The sequence below is a fragment of the Taurulus bubalis genome (genome assembly GCF_910589615.1).
Source record: "Taurulus bubalis genome assembly, chromosome: 2".
Classification (NCBI taxonomy): domain Eukaryota; kingdom Metazoa; phylum Chordata; class Actinopteri; order Perciformes; family Cottidae; genus Taurulus; species Taurulus bubalis.
In genome coordinates this window covers 14013516-14032329 of record NC_136590.1, presented here as the reverse complement: position 1 = coordinate 14032329, position 18814 = coordinate 14013516, and positions in this window count along the sequence as shown.

Sequence of the window (18814 nt, the reverse complement as noted above, 5' to 3'; positions counted from 1 at the left end):
TTTTAACATCCCAGCATTTTGGGCTTATTCGCCTCATTGGTTCATTTCTACGGCATGCGATTGGCTAAAAGTCCCACAGGGGCGGAGTCTCTCTTTGGCGTAGGTTTTGAAGATGGCTCCATAACATGGAGCCATCAATAAAGTAAAATACAATACACAAACAACAATAAAGTAAAATACACACACAAATGTTACATACCAAGCATATACATTCAGTATCATACAAACAGTACCTGAAGTCCTCACTCCGCCCTCCTGTGTTTACTAACAACATATTTTACCTAGAAGGAATTGTTATTAAGTTCTATATGTTACAGCTGATGATAATCTTATTACATCTACAGTCATCTTCCCACAGAAACCCCTTCACCTCTGCTGGTTCAAACGATGAGAACAGGAGGGAGATTCCCCCAGACCACAGGTCCAGTCCTCTTTGTTCCCAAAACCAAATGCTCCCTGGTAAAACCCCCAACCTCGATCTCTATGTAAATTACTTCTGCACTCTCCAATACAGAGTCCATGTGATCCTGAGCAAGCATTCATCTTGTTTTCTACATTCATTTTAAAATCCTTTCATATCTGAATCATTATACAGTAATAAAAACATAGTGACCTTCATATGCATAGAATTACACACCCTTCATTATAATATCCCTTATTAATTATCATATCCCTCTTATGCATTGTAATGTACACAAACATTTCTTTATTATATATGTGCAAGTCTAAATTTGACAAACTAAACTATTAAAAACCCTACAGTTGTGTATTGTCGTTAAAGTTTCGTTATGTTACAGTTCAGTCTTGCTTGGAAAAAAACGTAGCGTGATGAAACATGCCGTAATCCCTGGTCTGGTTCAGTTCACGCAGTCACTCGTTAATGATAAACCGGCACACCGGCGGATCTGGTTGGAGGTTTTTTTTAAATTTTATTACTCAAAGTAGAATGAATCAAATCACATAGTTGGGCTTAGCTTAGCCAACAACGTGATTTCGTGGTCATAAGAGGCCCAAATATTGATCAGATGAAGAGAACGCTCTATATGTAGCGCAGCTTGATGCAGGGCTGAGATGAAGTGGAGCTTAAGGTCAAAACGGATGTGAAAGGAGCAGTACAGCTTCCCACTGTCCCAGTATTTCATACATATTGATAAAGCAGGGTATGCTAAATGCAGCCTCTGCTCCAAGGAGATCAATTACAGTAAAAAGGGCTCACATGCCTATGTACATGCAGATGTAAAGCATGCATATGGATGTTTTTTGTGTTAGTCCATTTTCATTTAAAAAATTTTAATTAACAGATAATCTTATCACACACTTTGGGCTGATATAGATGATGATGCACATGTGCTTTATAAATGTGTTTTAATACTCCAATTCATGATTAATTGAGTTAGTTAATAGTTATTACAAAGCATTAATACATCAAATATAAGGAGGCTTGTCACTACCAAACCTTAGGGCATATTTATATGCAGCTCAAATTAGACCAGTAATCTATTGGTGTACGAACGACTATGAAGCAAAATGGAAAAAAACCTAGAACGATATGTAGAAGGAAGGGAAATTCAAAGCCTTATTGGAGACAAAAATATAGCAAACGATTTACTGGATGGATGCTGTCACTCGATTTACATTAGAGATGTGGTTCAAATTGGTACGGAAATATAAATTAGAAGAAGAGCTCAGGCTTCTACGATGGATAGCCTATGATCAACCCTGTCTCGTAAAAATTACGTTCCCCCAGACCTAAAACACATTCTCAATTACGTTTGACCAGAAACGCATCTCCTCCCTGATTATGTTTGTGTTTGACGGATTACAAATACGCTTGTAATCGTGTATTTGTGTTTTACACAAGGTATTAGAGAGGATGAATGGTAGAATATTTGGAGGATATATACAGTATATATGTTAATATATTTTTTTATATCCTTAATTCTAAATGCATTTTACAAAGTTGTGCTGATGCTCCAAACTATAAAAAAAGCACAGTAAGTTGACTATCATAGTGTGCCGTATTAATAGTTTAGTATTGAATGTTCGCGTTTATAATTCGTATTATTTTTACATTTTATAACGCATGTTCCTACTGACAGTGAGCAACTGAAACTCCGTGACCGCGGCGGTTGGGGGATGGGATGTCCAATGGGGACCGTAAATGTCAGGAAAGGTGTGCTCATACCACACTTCTTTTAGTCAGTGCAGACATATTATCATTGCATTGTTCAGTTCATGTGTCACGAAAACATCAGTGCTTCAAAAGAAAAAGTATGTTTTTAATATCTGAAATAGCTGAAACTCCGTGACCGCTTAAATGTGTGCTTACGTCACGCAAAAAGTAAGACATTTGCATAAATCAAATTTGCATACATACACATAAAAACTATTATGACAATTGTATGAAGTTGTAGTTATTGCTACAAGTTATAGGTCATATAAGTGGTCTGAACATGACTACTTGAACTGGTATAGTTCCAAAGGCAGGCTAGCTTAGTACAGTACAGCCGGTTGTATTAAAACTGATTGGAAGTCATAGCACTGTTGAAAGAAGAAGAAACAGAACAAAATGACATACAGCAACAGATTCTACATTGGTTATCCTCAAAGATTTGCACAAGCTGTCACTATATTTCCGTATATAATATCAGAGCTACCAGCTAACTTATAACCATGGTTTGTGTGAATGTCAGAAGAGGATCTTGCGTCACTTGCTCGCAGACGAAGCCGCTTTTGAGTGTGATTCGACAGCAAGGCACCAACGCGTAATCCTTTAAAGGAGTTTACTGATATTGTTTTTATTACCATGTGACTGCACCTGGGCCGGCAGAGTTAGTTTAGGTTCTGTTACTTTACTTATTGTTTTGTTTTTGTTTGCATCTCAGGGCGGATCTCATCCACCCCTGGCGCCTTGCCACCAAGGAGCTTTTTAGCTACCTTAGAGACCTCTGCCAGGGATATGGGTGCAACCACCCCAAAGTCTTCAGGCGCTGCCCCCGTCTCCAGGGGACATGTTCCTCAAAGTGCTCTTTCCACCGCCCGACGATGTCCCCAGTCCGGGTCAGCAGTTCTCCCCCTGCCGGTACCTGTCAGTTGCTTCAGGAGACCCCTGGGCCAACCAGGCCCAAAAGGCCTCCTTCTTCAGTTTGACGGCTTCCCTCACCCATACCAATAATATAATAGTTATTATTAGTTATTCTTCTTCTAAAGGGGCAAGCGGCTGTAGCACAGTCGTATGAAAACCTGAATCTGCAAAATAAAAATGTCAAATTAAATAAATAAATAAAACTACTGGACGCTATAACAATAAATACTTATAACATTAATATGTTCATTGTTACCTGATTGATATGTACACGGTATCCCTGCAACCCCAAATATTTTCTGAACTGCATCCAAGCAGAACTTCATGCTTCATTGTGAGTGGAACTATTGAAATATTGCAACACTGCAGTGTAATATATTTTAGAGAGTATGTGGTCTTCCATTCTGGGGTTTTATCTGACGACGCCTGCTCCAGTATTTGATCTGTCTAGTAGACTCTGGAAGTTAGTCCCATACTCCCAGTGGGTGTAAATATCCTCCCAAGCCTGCTACTGCTGCTCCTGAAATCCATCTGATGATTGAGTCAGGGATGATGCTGGCTGTCTACACTTCCAACAACATGACTCAACACTCGCATCCAATCGCTGTCACACTCAAACAGTGGCATGACGGAACGTTCGTCTGAGATCAAACGTGCACTCTGCCGTATTTTGCACCACAATGCAGATTCAGAATTCTTTGAGATCTTTGTTTCTTTTCTTATGAATTATGCACTAAACCGAAGAGAACGGTGGATCCAGGGTATGTACAGGTATAGACAGTTTTGCAATTATCATAAATTACCATCGTCATGGCTAACTCAAATATTTTCTGAACAGATATTCCTTCATTGGATTTATTAAACTCAATTGGCATAATAATGCTTTATCAGTGTTGATTAATAGTCTGTCAACTGAGATTTATTCAATTCACATTCTCCTAGAAGTTGTTCTCCAGTTACCTAGAAGTATGAAATGAACCCCCAATTGACTTAATAAGGATTATGTTGGACAGATGAGCCTGTATTAAATCTTCAAATGTATTAAGTTGATACACTAAGCATAGCATCTTTCCATATTATCTGAAGGGAAGAATATTTTTCCAACGATGAATCGAATGCAATGACATTTAAGTAGTAAGTCATCAAAACAAACCAGACAGATGCATTAGATGCACCTCCCCTAAGACACACAATATTGTAAAATAATAACCAGATGATAATAATGATCTTAATTATCTACATACGTTTTGACCTCTCTCTCTCTCTCTTATGTGGTTTAATGGGAGTTTTTAGATCTGTGGTGTTCGGTACTGTACATATATTCTGTGATGTATAAAGTTCTTCTTCTACAGGGGCGGAGGGGGGTAGCACATTTGTATGAAAATCTGAATCTGCTAAATAAAAATATGTCAAATTAAATAAATAAATGAAACTACTGGACGCTATAAAAAAAAAAATATTAATATGTTCATTGCTACCTGATTGATATGTACACGGTATCCCTGCAACAATCCTGAGTGTTTCACTCTCTTCGCCAGCAACATTGTGCTCTTCACCAACTGGTACTGCATGTGTGTATACAGGCGTTTCTGTGAACCATTTATCTTCAAATACACGTTCTATGATCGGTTCGAGGCTTTGCACTGAATGAGCTCTCAATATCGTCAGGTGCAGAATGAGGAGTAGATGTCGGTGGTGGTAGTGGAGACAGAGTAGGAGGGGGCACTGGAGAAGGGGGGAGAGGAGAAATAGGAGGAGGAAGGGGCAGATGAGGAGGAGGAGAAGAAGGAGGAGGGGGCTGAGGAGAAGTAGGAGGGGGAGAGGTGTGCGCGTTCACACCCACCCGACCCCAGCTTGGCCACAAGTCGATTTCTCCGAGAGATTGCAGTCATGTTTGATACACCAGACGTCACATTGAAACAAGCTGTGTTTGCAATACGCATTGTCAACTTATGCGGTTATTATCATGGATATGTTGGCATGTCATTTAGGACAACATGGCAATAGCTGCAATTGTTGAGCCCCAAATACTTTTACTCCACTACGTTTCAGACAAATATTGTGCCTCTCTTTTATATGACTACATATATATATATAGTAATAGTTTCTATAGTAATAAACAAATAAATGATGATGTACTAATATAGATTACGGTACCTGTCTGTATATATAGCAGTTCAAAGGTGATACGGATAATCAATGATTATACTCTAATACTGGTACTTTTAGTATATTTGATGTGTATACTCATGTACTTGTATTTAAAAGAAGTATGAGTGGGATTCTCCTCAGACAAAAATAATCCCTCTCATCACCCTAGAGGTGTGTGTTGGTGTTGACAAATCCTGCTCATTCTGCCTTGAAGTAAAATCTTGAATGAAGAACTTTTACTTTTACAGTTTTTCTGGAACAGCTACTTTTACTTAAGTAAAAGATCTGAGTACAACTTCCACAACTGCTGTATGGTGCAATATTAAACTTGATAGTAGAAGCACATTCCCATTGAAGCTGACGACATTCGGCTATTCCAGTTTTTTGTCATTTATTTTTTCTAAAGCATGCATCAACTTTACATGAATACGCTTGGATGTTAAAAGATATTTTCGTTAAAAGATTTAGAAGTCAGACAGAATCCTCATTCCACAATCTTTCGGCCTATTTTGATGTATTTATAGACATGCTATCTGACACAAGATGCATCTGTTGGTACCTGACTGCAAATTGCTTTTGTGACACCATCCAGTCCAGTTCAGTAGATTACACAGTGAAGTCTGCTGATAGATGAGCAATGATGGATGGATAATAAACTCAAGCCAAGCAAAAGTTAAAGTGGATTTATGGCCAAGTAGGACTGCGATGTATCTGACATGATGAATGAATACTATTGAGAAACAATCATTTTTTGCGACACTTACTGTATACACGAGGTACTTTTATGTAGTGTGCCATCATGACACGTAATAATACATATTGTATCATCTGTCTGTGCAGTCAAACACAAATTAAATAAATGGATACATAATAATACAAATGTTTAAAAAGAATACGGTCAAAAGTCTTAAAACACATACTCTAAGAATTGAAGATAATACCAAGGGTACGACAAAGCACAGTGGTTCTTAACTTGTGGCTCAGAAACAATGACAAAAGAGAAATATCTTGTTTTTATTTCATACATTTTTGTTTTCCTTTCTAAATATTCACAAATGTTTTGGCCAATTAGAGGCAGCGGAAACAAGCTGTATACACATTATTGACATATCATCACCAATAAAGTGGATATTGCCAGGCGTCAACTTCCAGGTCTAGTTAATGATGCCTCTGGTTGTATAGAAGAAGTCTGGTTGTATAGAAGTCTATGAAAACATAACCTTCCCATTTGATTTATCTCCTCAGTAAACATTGACAACATAAGGTTTTCGTTTTCAATCTCTAGTTTCAAGTCTTCTTCAATAGAAGATTAGGATTATTTAATAAATTATTGTCCTTTTTAGAGTAAAATGGCCATAAAGCTGGGTATGCTTTAGAGCGTGGCTGCCTTGTGATTGACAGGTCACTTGCCCAGCGTTCTAAGGTCTGAGAATTGTCTGCATTTTTGTCTTAGAAATGTAACCCTTTCACAATGTGTTTTCAGATCATGAAAATTAATTGTAACATTTTGGTCACCACAAAAGGACTCAGCAGCATTTGGTTGTATGTATAGCTTCACCCTCTCGTGTCACTTCTAGTTGCTAAAAGCCAAGATGGCGACAGCAATAAACCAAGATACCCGCAACAAACTTGAGGCTTCAAAATTGCAGTTCACAAGCCAATGTATGATGTCACAGTGACTAATGTCCACTTCTAATACAGTATGTGGTGTACATTTGAGCCAATAGTTGCTAGTTTACAAAATAATCCATGGAGCGACATAATAATTCAATTTGATGTTCTTTCTTGGTCGCCTGATGAATATTTTCTCTGAATATCTGTTTTTGCTACCCACCAAAACAATGCTATTTGAGGGAGCTGCAGAGTCTAGTTTAATTCCCTTTGTGGTGGAATCATCATGTGTGGTTGATATAAAAATGTTGTCAAAAGCATCTTTTAATCTTAACGTTCTGCCGTCCCGCGGGCGTCTTTTACTGTACATTTTAGTGTACACTGTACCCCCTATTTATAGTTTGGTACGAGTGCCATATGTTTCTGGAAACCTACGATTCTTGTGATTCCAGCTGTGTAACCCGTTTCAAGATCAGACCACTACAGCAGCTACAAACAAGACTTTTGTCAGACAACAACAAACAAACAAACGATAGCAAAATCCAGGCAACTCACCGATAACGCCTCATATTGATCCATAAATCCATAACATTTCAACAAAAACTGCGTTGCGTCGTAAAGGTCCAATAAAAACAAATCCCATAAAAGATTTAGTCCAAAACACGTGATTACATCCATAAATATCCACCAACTGGCATTGCATCATTTCATATCAGCTGGAAGATATGAAAGAAAAACGGAAAAAAGCATGTTTGCATGAGAGCATAGCTACAAACTCGGCAGCAAAATGACTGTCGAAATCTAACGTTTCCAATGAAACCCCACTTGAACCAATAGGAGCTTCATGTCCTGATTGACAGGCTACATTACCCAACCAGAAGCTGCGTTGAAGTTCAGGCTCAGCCTCTATTTTCTTACGTGGCTCAAGCCTGTCACGTCGTACAGCTCAGATGACAGGCGTTTCAAACAGCCAATGAAATTGCCTAAAAAACGGGACTAAACAAGAGGGGGTGAAGATGATCCCAACAGGCTTCAGCTTCACCAGAACAGACTTCTGCTCATAGATCCATAAATTAGCATAAAAATGCATTTATACTTCATTTTCTCTGTGTCAGCAATACTGGTAGTACATATGAATAGTACCTCTATAAGTTTGCAAGACTATAAGCTTTTTTAATAGGTATATAGTGTATATATCAGGAATATTTTCAGTCTCAAAATGAAAAAACGCCGAGACATTTCATTAGAAAAACATGTGTAAAATATTCATTTTCTGTGATATTGTTATCTGCTTTTTACTTAGCCTAGAAAAGGCTTCAGGCTATTGTTCCATTGTGTTTTCCAGTCCATGAGTCCCATTTATAGTCATCTACAGGCATCTATTAACAAAGAAATGTTCAGGCGGAAATAAAAACCTTATACTTTAGTGTGTTCAAACTCATATAACTCAGTGTCAGCAGCACTTAAAGTGATTCTGACTATTGAGGGAAAAAAGCTTCAGAGTGTTACCTTTCAAAAGAGAACAAGACCATGCATTTACTCCACATAGTTTAAGTACAGCTTCCAATTTACTTTGGGTATACCTGGATAGGCGTTTTTCGTCAAATTTTACAGGAATGTTAAGAGGTTGATAAAACTGTCTATCTTTGGTCAAACTTTTCACCAATGTTGACTTGTGAGTTGTGAGGTGAGTCGGAGTCGCTTCATGTTCAGGGATAAAAAGGCTGAAAACAACTGGTATGGCAGCTCCTGCATGGATGCAGAGCTCAAATGTGTCTTGTAACTATACATCTAAAATAACTTCTGCACTCTTACTTGCCCGTTTTTTCTCTTTTTCTGTGATTTTTCTTCTTTACTCTCCTGGGTGCGCTGTAGATCCAAATAGCTGTTACCTCTCCTCTTCGTTTGCTCTTTTCTTCTCCTCTCCTCTTCCCTCCATGTTTCATTGATTCTGCCCAGACAGGGCAGGGGACATTGTTCCCTTGTGAGGCATTCTGGGTAATACATCTCATTCCTGTCTACATGTGGAGGCTCATGGGAAGGTTCTGGCCCAGTTTTCACCTCAACAAATATATCCTCAAAATGGAGGAAACTGGGCCAAAAAAAGTAGCACCTAAGTAAGTGTGTTTGGTAAAAGCCAGCTATAGTCCTCACACGAGAGCAATGGTACGAAGTCAACTTTGATACCAAGAACAATAATGTGTCTTATACATACACATAAACCTTACATTGTTTCTTATTGTAAAACTGAAGACTTGTCTCCTAACTGCATCGATGGCGCACATGTTCCTTCTTCCACACATATCCGTAACCGTGCTATCATTTTTGGTCAAACCCCTCTCGTTTGAACACATCCCAAAAAAATATACGTGTATAATCAACGTGTACGTGTTTAATCAATGTATATGTGCATAATCAACGTATTAGTAATACGTCAAACACAAACGTAATCAGGGAGGAAACACGTTTCTAGTCAAACGTAATTGAGAATGCGTTTTAGTTCTGGGAGAACGTAATTTTTAGGAGACAGGGTTGCATGTAGCGCATGAGTAGGCTCAGAGAAAGTGTGATAGTATAAAAAGTAAGAAAGACTAACGCAGCACGTTCCACCAGGAGAATGGTGTTTGTCTCCCAAACTGTTGAAGTCGTTTTGACTGTCCTTAAAATATGCTATTTATACGCCTTCCCATGAGATCAGGTTGGAAGAACATTTTAATCATTTATCACAACTTTAGCTAACTATATTTCAATCAGGAGGGACTTGTTTAGAGTTTAACAATAATGTATTACACTTGCATATATTTGAATAGTGCAAAGTCTTTGGCGATTGGACTACATTCTGAAATAGGATAAGCACGGGGTAGTGATGCTGATATCTGCTAAGGCAGAATCTCCCTGGAGTCCAGACACTGGTGGTGTTGTTGAAGAAGAAGGGAGTTGCTATAACCTGACGATGAATAATGATCAGGACTGAATGCTGACTGAAGGTGCCTGGGTTGGAGGGGTTTAAAAGTTTGGCAACAACAATGTGATTGGTTTACAGAAACTGCGCAGAATCTGATTGGTTTATTTAATGTACACGCCACCCAATCAGCTGATGGAGTAATGCTGGGAGAATTAGAGACTGAGATTATGAATGAACAGGAGTGTAAAGACTGTCTTCCTTACCGGACTTCCGCTTGAGCTTCATTAACAATTTAATCATTTCTTTGAGCTATTTCAACTATTCATCCAAAACCTTCAGCTGTCTCTTTCATTCATTTTGGCCAGCTGTTGCGATTTATCTGGTTGTTTGCTGATTTAGTTTTATGAGGTTATGGTGAGTGTAGATTATTCTTCAAGCATGCAGTACGATCTATGATTTATATATTATTTTAGTTTTTAGCTTAATAACATGTTTAGGTGTGAATTTACTCTTTAACTGTAAGTGGCAGTTTCTATGTCTTTGTGGAACTGTATATCTTCTAAGCTACTGAAGGTATTCAAATCTTATAAGATTCATTACTTCATGGATAATGAAGGGCTTCAATAATGCCAGCTCATTACAGTATATCTAAATGCCACATGGGGACCAGAATATGCAATGTAAGAAGAGGAAATGAGTGAGCCCAGTGCACGTCTCCTGGGACAAAATACAACTCAGATCAACATCTATTAGCAGCCGTTGTGCTGAGAATTAGGCCAGGAGAGTGAAGCCACCTAATGATGGCCTCTTTTTACAGATTTGTGATAAAAGCAGGACTATTTGTATAGCACTTAGATGGTCGCACATAGAAAAAGTACCGTCTGGCTCTGTACAAACTGTGCAGCACTGATTGGAAAGCCAGAGTGGAGATGAGCTCGCGCTTCGGGACAATACAGTCCCATGACCTTGTCAGGTTCAGTCATGTTAAAGTGGAGTATGAAATGGAGCACAAACTGTGCACAACAGGAGAAACTTGTTTCGTTTGTTCAAAGCAGGTTGCTCACACATTATCTACAAAGCATGGCAGCTGCAGATAAAAACGGCTGCATTTTGTTTACAGAGAGCTAGCTCTCTTAATCATTGCTGAGACAAGAGAATATAAAAGGAAAGAAATGAGATCCAACTGCATGAGAGCAGAGCAATTTCTTTGGGTGAGGAATGTGCCAATTTATAAATTCCGTCCACAAATCAAATAATGTTTCCATGTAATTCAAAGCTTTGGAGATGACTCCTAAAAGTCATACTTGATGCACATGATGAGACCCCCCCACAGAGTGTGAGCAATAGTATTTTTTGTGTTTTTTTTACTATAATTGCACATCCTCACCTTTACTATCTCTTCTTCCAGGAACCAATTTCATATCTTGTGCAGTTCAGCTGCACAAGGCCCTGGGAATCTTTCTGCCTGAATGTGTCATAATAATTAAAAATCAAATTTATAGTCTGGAGAGCAACCATTTCTGAGGGTTCATTAATATTTAATGGTTTTCCCGAAAGGGAATGGGGGGAATTATGGAATTATGTAAGATAATACATCACACTTTGTACGTCACACAGCACAAACAACAGTAGGCGTCACTTTGCCAGTGAGTCCACTTTGAGATCTTGCTCCAAATATACATGGACACCAAACAGACTTTCTTTCAATGCATTGTAACAGCTGTGCACTCTTGCCTCTACCTTTTCATTTTAGACACAGTTCATTTCCTCACAGCTGCCCACAGGAGACTGTTTCTGCTGGCACACAGTCGACAGACACAGCATCGTGCGTGCTGATACACTATGTATGAGAAGCTACCACAATTAGCCTGGAAAGCCTTCTCTCTCCCCAAAGTGACTTTTTTGCACTCTTTCATCTCTCCATTTTGCAACACGAGCGAGCTATTTTTGACTGCCTCACTAGTGATGAATACTTTAGAAAAATAATAATAAAGGAAGACAACCTTCTGCAACGAAAGCCCTTTGTGTTTTTATCCTGAAGGCAGCTGGTTGACTTGGCACCCGGATTAATCACGTCGGAATGTCTCCTTTCATTTAGTAGCTTTTACTCAGTGCCTCGTCACGTTGTTTTTCCCACAGTTGTCATTGTTTTCATCAGCAGACGTTTTGACAGTCGAGGAGATGTGCCTCCTCACACTTGGAAGTAAGATGTGATTAATAGATATCAGTGGCTCGGAGTTAATTTCTGCATGCATAAATAGAGCCGTTTTCTTTAGAGAAATAGTCTCAATTCTCGAACACATACAAACATTTAGACGTATAGGCTGCTGCAGAGAGAATGTGCAGTACCTTTTGTTGTTCCTTTTTAAATACGTCACCGTTTGTTATGGAAAAATCCTGTTGGACCCTTCGCACCTTCTGCGATAATTACCTTCTGAACATGAAGAGGAAGCTTTTGTTTCACGGCACTGTGCTCACCAACAACACATGCAAGCCTCTCACACAGTTCATCCTTTTGAAACCTTTGCAATGACATAAAACTGTGAATGTGACATCCGCACAGCAAAGCATGTGCCTGATCTTTTCTTGTCTATAGCTTATGGAAATAATGTACCTCAGTGTCTTCAGCGCTAAGGATAATGTTAGGTGTTATCAAGTAATTACCTATATTTATTGATTTGCTGTCGGAAAAGACTACAACACTGTATTCATTTTCTCAAAGAACCTGCATATGTTAAAAGTATAACTCATAACAAATATAGACTGCGAAGGTGCGATTCTATTTCAGCACATGCAATCGCCCACGGCCACCAAAGTAGCTTTTTTACATGGAAACCTGAAGGTTAGACCTCTATTACTTTGGAGAGACTCTTGCCCCAGGCTTCAGGCTGTCAGCAGAAATGAATCGATTGTTAAGTCTGACTCAACTGCTCTGATGACAGGAGTCCTGATTGGTCACCACCCTGGGAATATCGTTCACAGCTGCAGCTCGCGTCAGTTGCCGCTGGCTGTGCTGAGAAATGATCACAGGTGATTTAAGAATGTTAAAGGGTGCTTTTCCATGCGTGTGTTCCCAGTCTGCAAGGTCACAGTCACACGGGCCTAACCGTTTATAAGTCTGCATATTCAATCACTGCTGCTTAATGAGTTGTACAAATTCAATCATGTAGAGGGTTGTTTAGTTCACCACCAGTTCCTCATTAGAGTGTGAGAAGGACAGGAGCTCATTTCTTCCCTGTCAGCCGCACAAGGCTTATCCATTAGTTGCACTGATCTTCTAACCATATTTGTTGTTCACTTTATTCTGTTCACCCCTTTTATTGCTGTGACGAGCATCATTATGCTGTTGTTTCTATGCTGACGTTTATCTCAAGAGATAGAGATAAACTAACATCCTGACTTTCTATGTTTATCATTGCCTTCAGTAAAAGTTGTCTCTGCATATGTAATATCTTTTTTTTCTTTTTCTTAAAATATATTCAGCAAACTTGTTGCTATGTTGTTCATGTTTTGTCAAACAAACCCTTCATATACGAGTCTATTCTAACATGTGGTGCTGCATGGTGGTGCTGTTCCTCAATGAACGCAGCTGCTTGCTGTCTGTTTGTCTAAGTGCTAAAGTGCATGATTCGTGGTGTCCTGAGAAAAGACATATATGTTCTTTTGTATGCCAAGGCCAGTGATGTGCATTTTTTCACATTGATTGATCTAATTTCAATTTTTTTTTGACATCTGTCCATTTCCGTGCAGTGATTTACATGTCTTTAGTCTTCAGCCCAAACATTATTCCAGTCAGAGCAAAATTCTTGGGCACTCAAACTTTCTACTTCTACTAATCCATCCATCCATCCATTTCTTCACCACTTATCCGGTACAGGGTTGCCATGGCAACAGGGTGTTCAGAGCCACCCAGACGTCCTTTTCCCCAGCAACATCGTGTTGCTCCCCCTGGGAGATCTCAAATGGTCCCAGTCCACCTGGAGCATGTGGCCTCCAGGCGTGTTCAAGGTGAACTCCCCACTGTTTGCACTAAAAGAAGACAACCCTCGTCCATCCTTTAGGTGCAATATTGAGCTTGTACCCATTGAGGAAGTTCAGAGTGATGACTAAATCAAAAATTGCTAACAGTGAGGAGTCTAGTTGCTGTCCACTGCAGCTCAATAGCCAAGGGTTGGTACTGTCATATTGATCCAGAAGACTTGTGAAGAAATTCCTTACACAGACTTGACCATGACCTGCATAAGTTAACATTGAAGCTACACTGAATATCTGTGAAACAACTACAATTATTAACCGAAACAGAAGGGTTATTGTATTTAATACATCAACTGTCCCCTCTAAATCATTTACATTCTCACTGTGGATCCTCACTTTGCTTCATCAACTCCTCTTCACATTGCGGGCTCACTACTGTCCTCTCAGCCTGCTGAGGAAAATGGGTCAGACAGCGACAGCGAAGAGGGACAGAGGGAAAGCACACATCTGGTCTCGGCTTGCTGCTCCGACATGCAGATGCAGACACACATTACTGCACTGAGGGAGGAGACTGCTCAGTGCATCAGGGAAATCAATCGTCCAGAAGAATAACACAGAGCTGCAGATGAAGATCTGATGATACTGAGGAAGGAGTGTTGTGTTGGGGACTGTGTGTGTGTGTGTGCTGGGAGGGGGGGTTTAGTGCTCAATGGAGAGGCAGAGGAAGTGTCTGTAGCCCGCTCACCCTCGTGATTATCTCTTAATCATCCTCTTCTGTTACTTAAGCTTGCAAAATGAATTAAATCAATTATTTTTTAAATGCAACGCAAGCTGCATTTGCATGTGGATCCTACAAATGGGCTGTCAATATTGACACTTGTAAGGACCCATAACACAATTACGTCAGCCTCTTTATAAATAATCTCTACAGACGTATGTGTTTCCATCCCATATGTCCTGATTATATTTATAGCAGCTCGTCATAATCAGCGCCAGGATCAAGTCTGCCAAGGACAGATGGCACTTTCCCTGTAAGCCACCACAGTTTTTTCAATAAAGAGCATGCCATAAAGACCACAGACTGAAGAGGAAATGAACAAGAACAAAAGCACAAGATAAAGAGAATACATTTGGTGTATGCAACTAAACAAACCAGAACACTGTAAAGCAGAAGAGAACAAACGTTTCTGTTTACTGACGAATTCACCTCCCTAAGTCCTTTTCTCGGTTATCTGAATTTCCGATACCCTGCATACATTTCCTGGCAAGTGTTCAGGGTAGAGTATTTTTGGTCTTCTTTTAATAACTGCCAGTTTAGACGTGATTCATCTTTAGCAATCCAGACTGGGGCCTCTCTGACGCTGATGTAAGAGCTTCAATGGACTATGACTGTGAGGAACCCATCGTTATGGCACGGCTGGAGAGACATGAATTCAACCCCCCCCCCCCCCAAAAGAAGATGTGGCATGAAAATGTAAGCTGCAGAGAGCGCAATAAGGACCATTACATTTTGGATAACGTAAATCTTCCTTCAAGCTGTCACTTGACCATTTATAGACTTTGCTTTCAATTTTAATATTTGGTTTGATTAGATTAATTATAAACAACCGAACATACAAAACAAAAAAAAAGAAGAAAACCTAACGAAAAAAACACAGACTCAATCGAGCATGGGGCCTGAACATGCCCAAAACTTTGGTAGTTGATAGTTGTTCATGCAGATTTGAATTATTGTAGGTATACAAATAGCACATTTTACTAGAATACCAGTGGTAAATATATTCACCCATCTCTCTTACACACCGATACAAAAATGTTGTGTCAGAATTTTAAAGCCTGATCCATTTACAATCCTTGTAATTACTTTGAGAACACCAGAAAAATTTTCCACGTGTCGTGCAAAAACGTAAAACTGAGAATTATCAGACACACTACGAATACCAGCATATCATATAATATCTCCAGAGTGCGCACACAGCGCACATGTTCAAGCAGCGCCATCCTCCTAGCACTCGTCTCTGCACCCCATTTATCCCCCCCTCCTTTACATTTCCTTCTCGCCCATTTTCTCGCTGCCATCCATCCTTCCCCCTGACTTCCTCTCTCTTTATTTCCCCTATTACATTAGCCTCATCCATCCCCATTTCTTCCCCCCACACTTTCACATACTCGCTTTTGTGGATGAGGGGGCATAACAAAAAAACATTCTCCCCCCCCCAGGATGCTTAAGTAGATCTGACGTAGTTGCATAGAATGACGCAGATGTATGCATGAGAGTAGGTGGTGTATTCCGCAGAAGAAGAACAGACAGAGGGGGGAAGTTGCAAAAGGGAAACGGGGGGCCGAGCAAGAAGACAGGGAGAAGGGAGAGAAATGGAAGGAGACAAGAAAATGGGAGTGGAAAGGGAGGTGACTGAGGGAGACAGATGAAGAGGGGGCATGTGAGAGGGGACAGATTGATGAATGATTGTTTGCGCGAAGCAAATGCCAATTTACTACACCAAGCAAGTGTTTCAAATTGAAGTGATGTTGAGAAAGAGGCTGGAGGGGGATCCACTTTGGATTCATACCGCCACCTTGTTTTCATCTTCACATCCCTCCAGAGTGGAGTTTGAAAATAAACTCACCTGAAACCAAAATAAACTCAACAAATTATTTAACCATTACCCAAGAGTGTTTAGTTGCACATTGTCAAAACACTGTGCATATTATAACAGCTACAAGCTTATGCATCAGCAGAGCTACACTTGACTACAGCTGCATCATAGGAGCCGAATAGCTCAGCAGACAGGATTTCATTTGTCAAAATATATAAAAATGTAAAGTTCTGTGTATTTTGTGTTCTTATTTAGAATTGCTACCCTTTTTAAACCTGCAAAAACAATTTTTTGATGGGCCATTTGCAAACACAACACTGACAAATAATCATGTTTTAAGTTGATATGGTGAACTTCTAGTAAACGTTTGCTTAATTAAGCATCCAGTTGTTATGGAGTACCTTTGTCATTCATTTGAAGTTGTGTTTATGGCCACCTGATGATATGATTACCCCTTTTTTAGCTCTAGTTTTTGTCTCCACCAAGACTGAAATAACTGTCTGTTTAGCTGCTCAATGCTCCACTATGTTTACCAGCTAGTCTCTAACAGTGTTTGTCTGAGCAGTTGACATTGAATTTTCCACTAAAAACAGTGAGAGTAAACCAAAATAGTAAAGTTGTGAGTTGAACAGGGAAACAATACGCTGAAATTCTCTATAAAGCTCAGTGAAGCCAAGAGGAGCTGCAGGTTCAGGTGATATTTCTCTGAAGGTTCAGATGACCAACACCTTGTGGTTGTCCTTTGATACCTTGTTGTTTTAAATATAGACAAGTATAGCCATTTTAAACAGCCCTACAATGTCTAATTGGTTACACGTGACACCTCCTTGTTAGAGAGAGCGCAGCATGCCCAAGATAATCTGCTGCTAAATCGATTTCCACGATAGGTAATCTGTGGTCAATTACATTTCAATCTTTTCATTGGAAACGGCATTTAAAGCTCAACCAGTGTGAATGAAAACAAAACAGGTACAACACACTGATAGCCTCAGCGGAGGCACAAAATAGGATATACTGTACATGTATATCCAGTGTAGCTGATAATAATGTGTGAGAACAGTTGGGTAATGCCCAACATGCATATATAGATGCTGACTTCTCCACATAACAAGGAATAAACTGAAAACATAAATGTTATTGTCCTAAAAATAGTCACATTTAAACAACCAGAGTCTAAAGCGTTGGAATCTATGGCCTATAAAATATCCAACGTGTATACATTGTTAATTGTACAACGCAATCTCTCACCACGTTGCACCATTTTGTTTTATGTGAGAGAAAGCATAATTCCTTGCACTAAGCTAGAGCTGCATCTCCCTCCACCTACTTCTGTGACCTGTTATCTTCACTATAATGCGACGTACACTGTATAACATCCTCCTTATATTCAGCAGAAACAGCTGAGATACAGAACCACCCTGAATTTCTTAATCCTGAAATTAACCGGAACCTGAAAATGAGCTACTGCCTGAAATACTTACATGTGCGTTATGTTCTCTTGGTGATGTGAAAGCTCCCTTGTTTAAAAGATTTAGCTGATGATGATGATGATGATGATGATGATGATGATGATGATGATGATGATGATTGAAGCACGGTACAAAGTGCAGCGCTGCTCGAGTGTAGCACACTCATCAGGACGGCATAAAAACACAATTATCATATTTCTGAAGTGTGCCAACTGTCCCGGCTAATCAGTCAAGTACAAAAGCTATCCATGCCTCACAATACTCATCAATATACAGTATACTGTACTGTGTGTTACAGCATTTTAGAGTGACAGCTGGGAATAAAACCATCATGCATACAAATGAAGGAGATGAGAAAAAATGTATGAAGAAGGGGTTGTTGAGGATGCAAAAACATTTGTGCTGCTTACTTCTTCCTCTTTGAAACCCCATATTTATACAAGAAGAAAAGTAATGCAAAATGCTAATTAAATTCACTTGGCTTAGTGTTGGTTTGTAATCGTGAGCATGATTTCACTGACTGAGTAATTGCATTAAATAAAAAACATACATTAATCAAAAAAGGGCGGAAAATGTGTTTTATGCAGACTCTTAAATAACCCCAGCTAATTAGCTAACTTTTTTTTCCTTCTCCACTCGACAAGAAAAATCAAATAAATAAACCGTGGAAGCCATCATATAAGTGCAGAAGACCAAGGAATAGGCTCACTGTCGAATTCTGACTACATTCATCGCAGTAATTTATCCAAATCAGAGATGCTCTCAGCTGCACAGAGAAGAGCCGAGATAGGAACCTTGTCAGCTTCATTTTGTTCGCTGCTAGGCAACCTCAACTTTAAAGCTGTTTATTGGCGGTTGTGTGTGTGTGTGTGTGTGTGTGTGTGTGTGTGTGTGTGTGTGTGTGTGTGTGTGTGGGTTGGGGTTGGGGGGCTAGTCACCAGCATGTTCATCTCTTTTACTCCAAAACTACACTTTGTATCTCGGAGTTCACTTGCCTGAAACGCACCCTGTCCAAATTGTT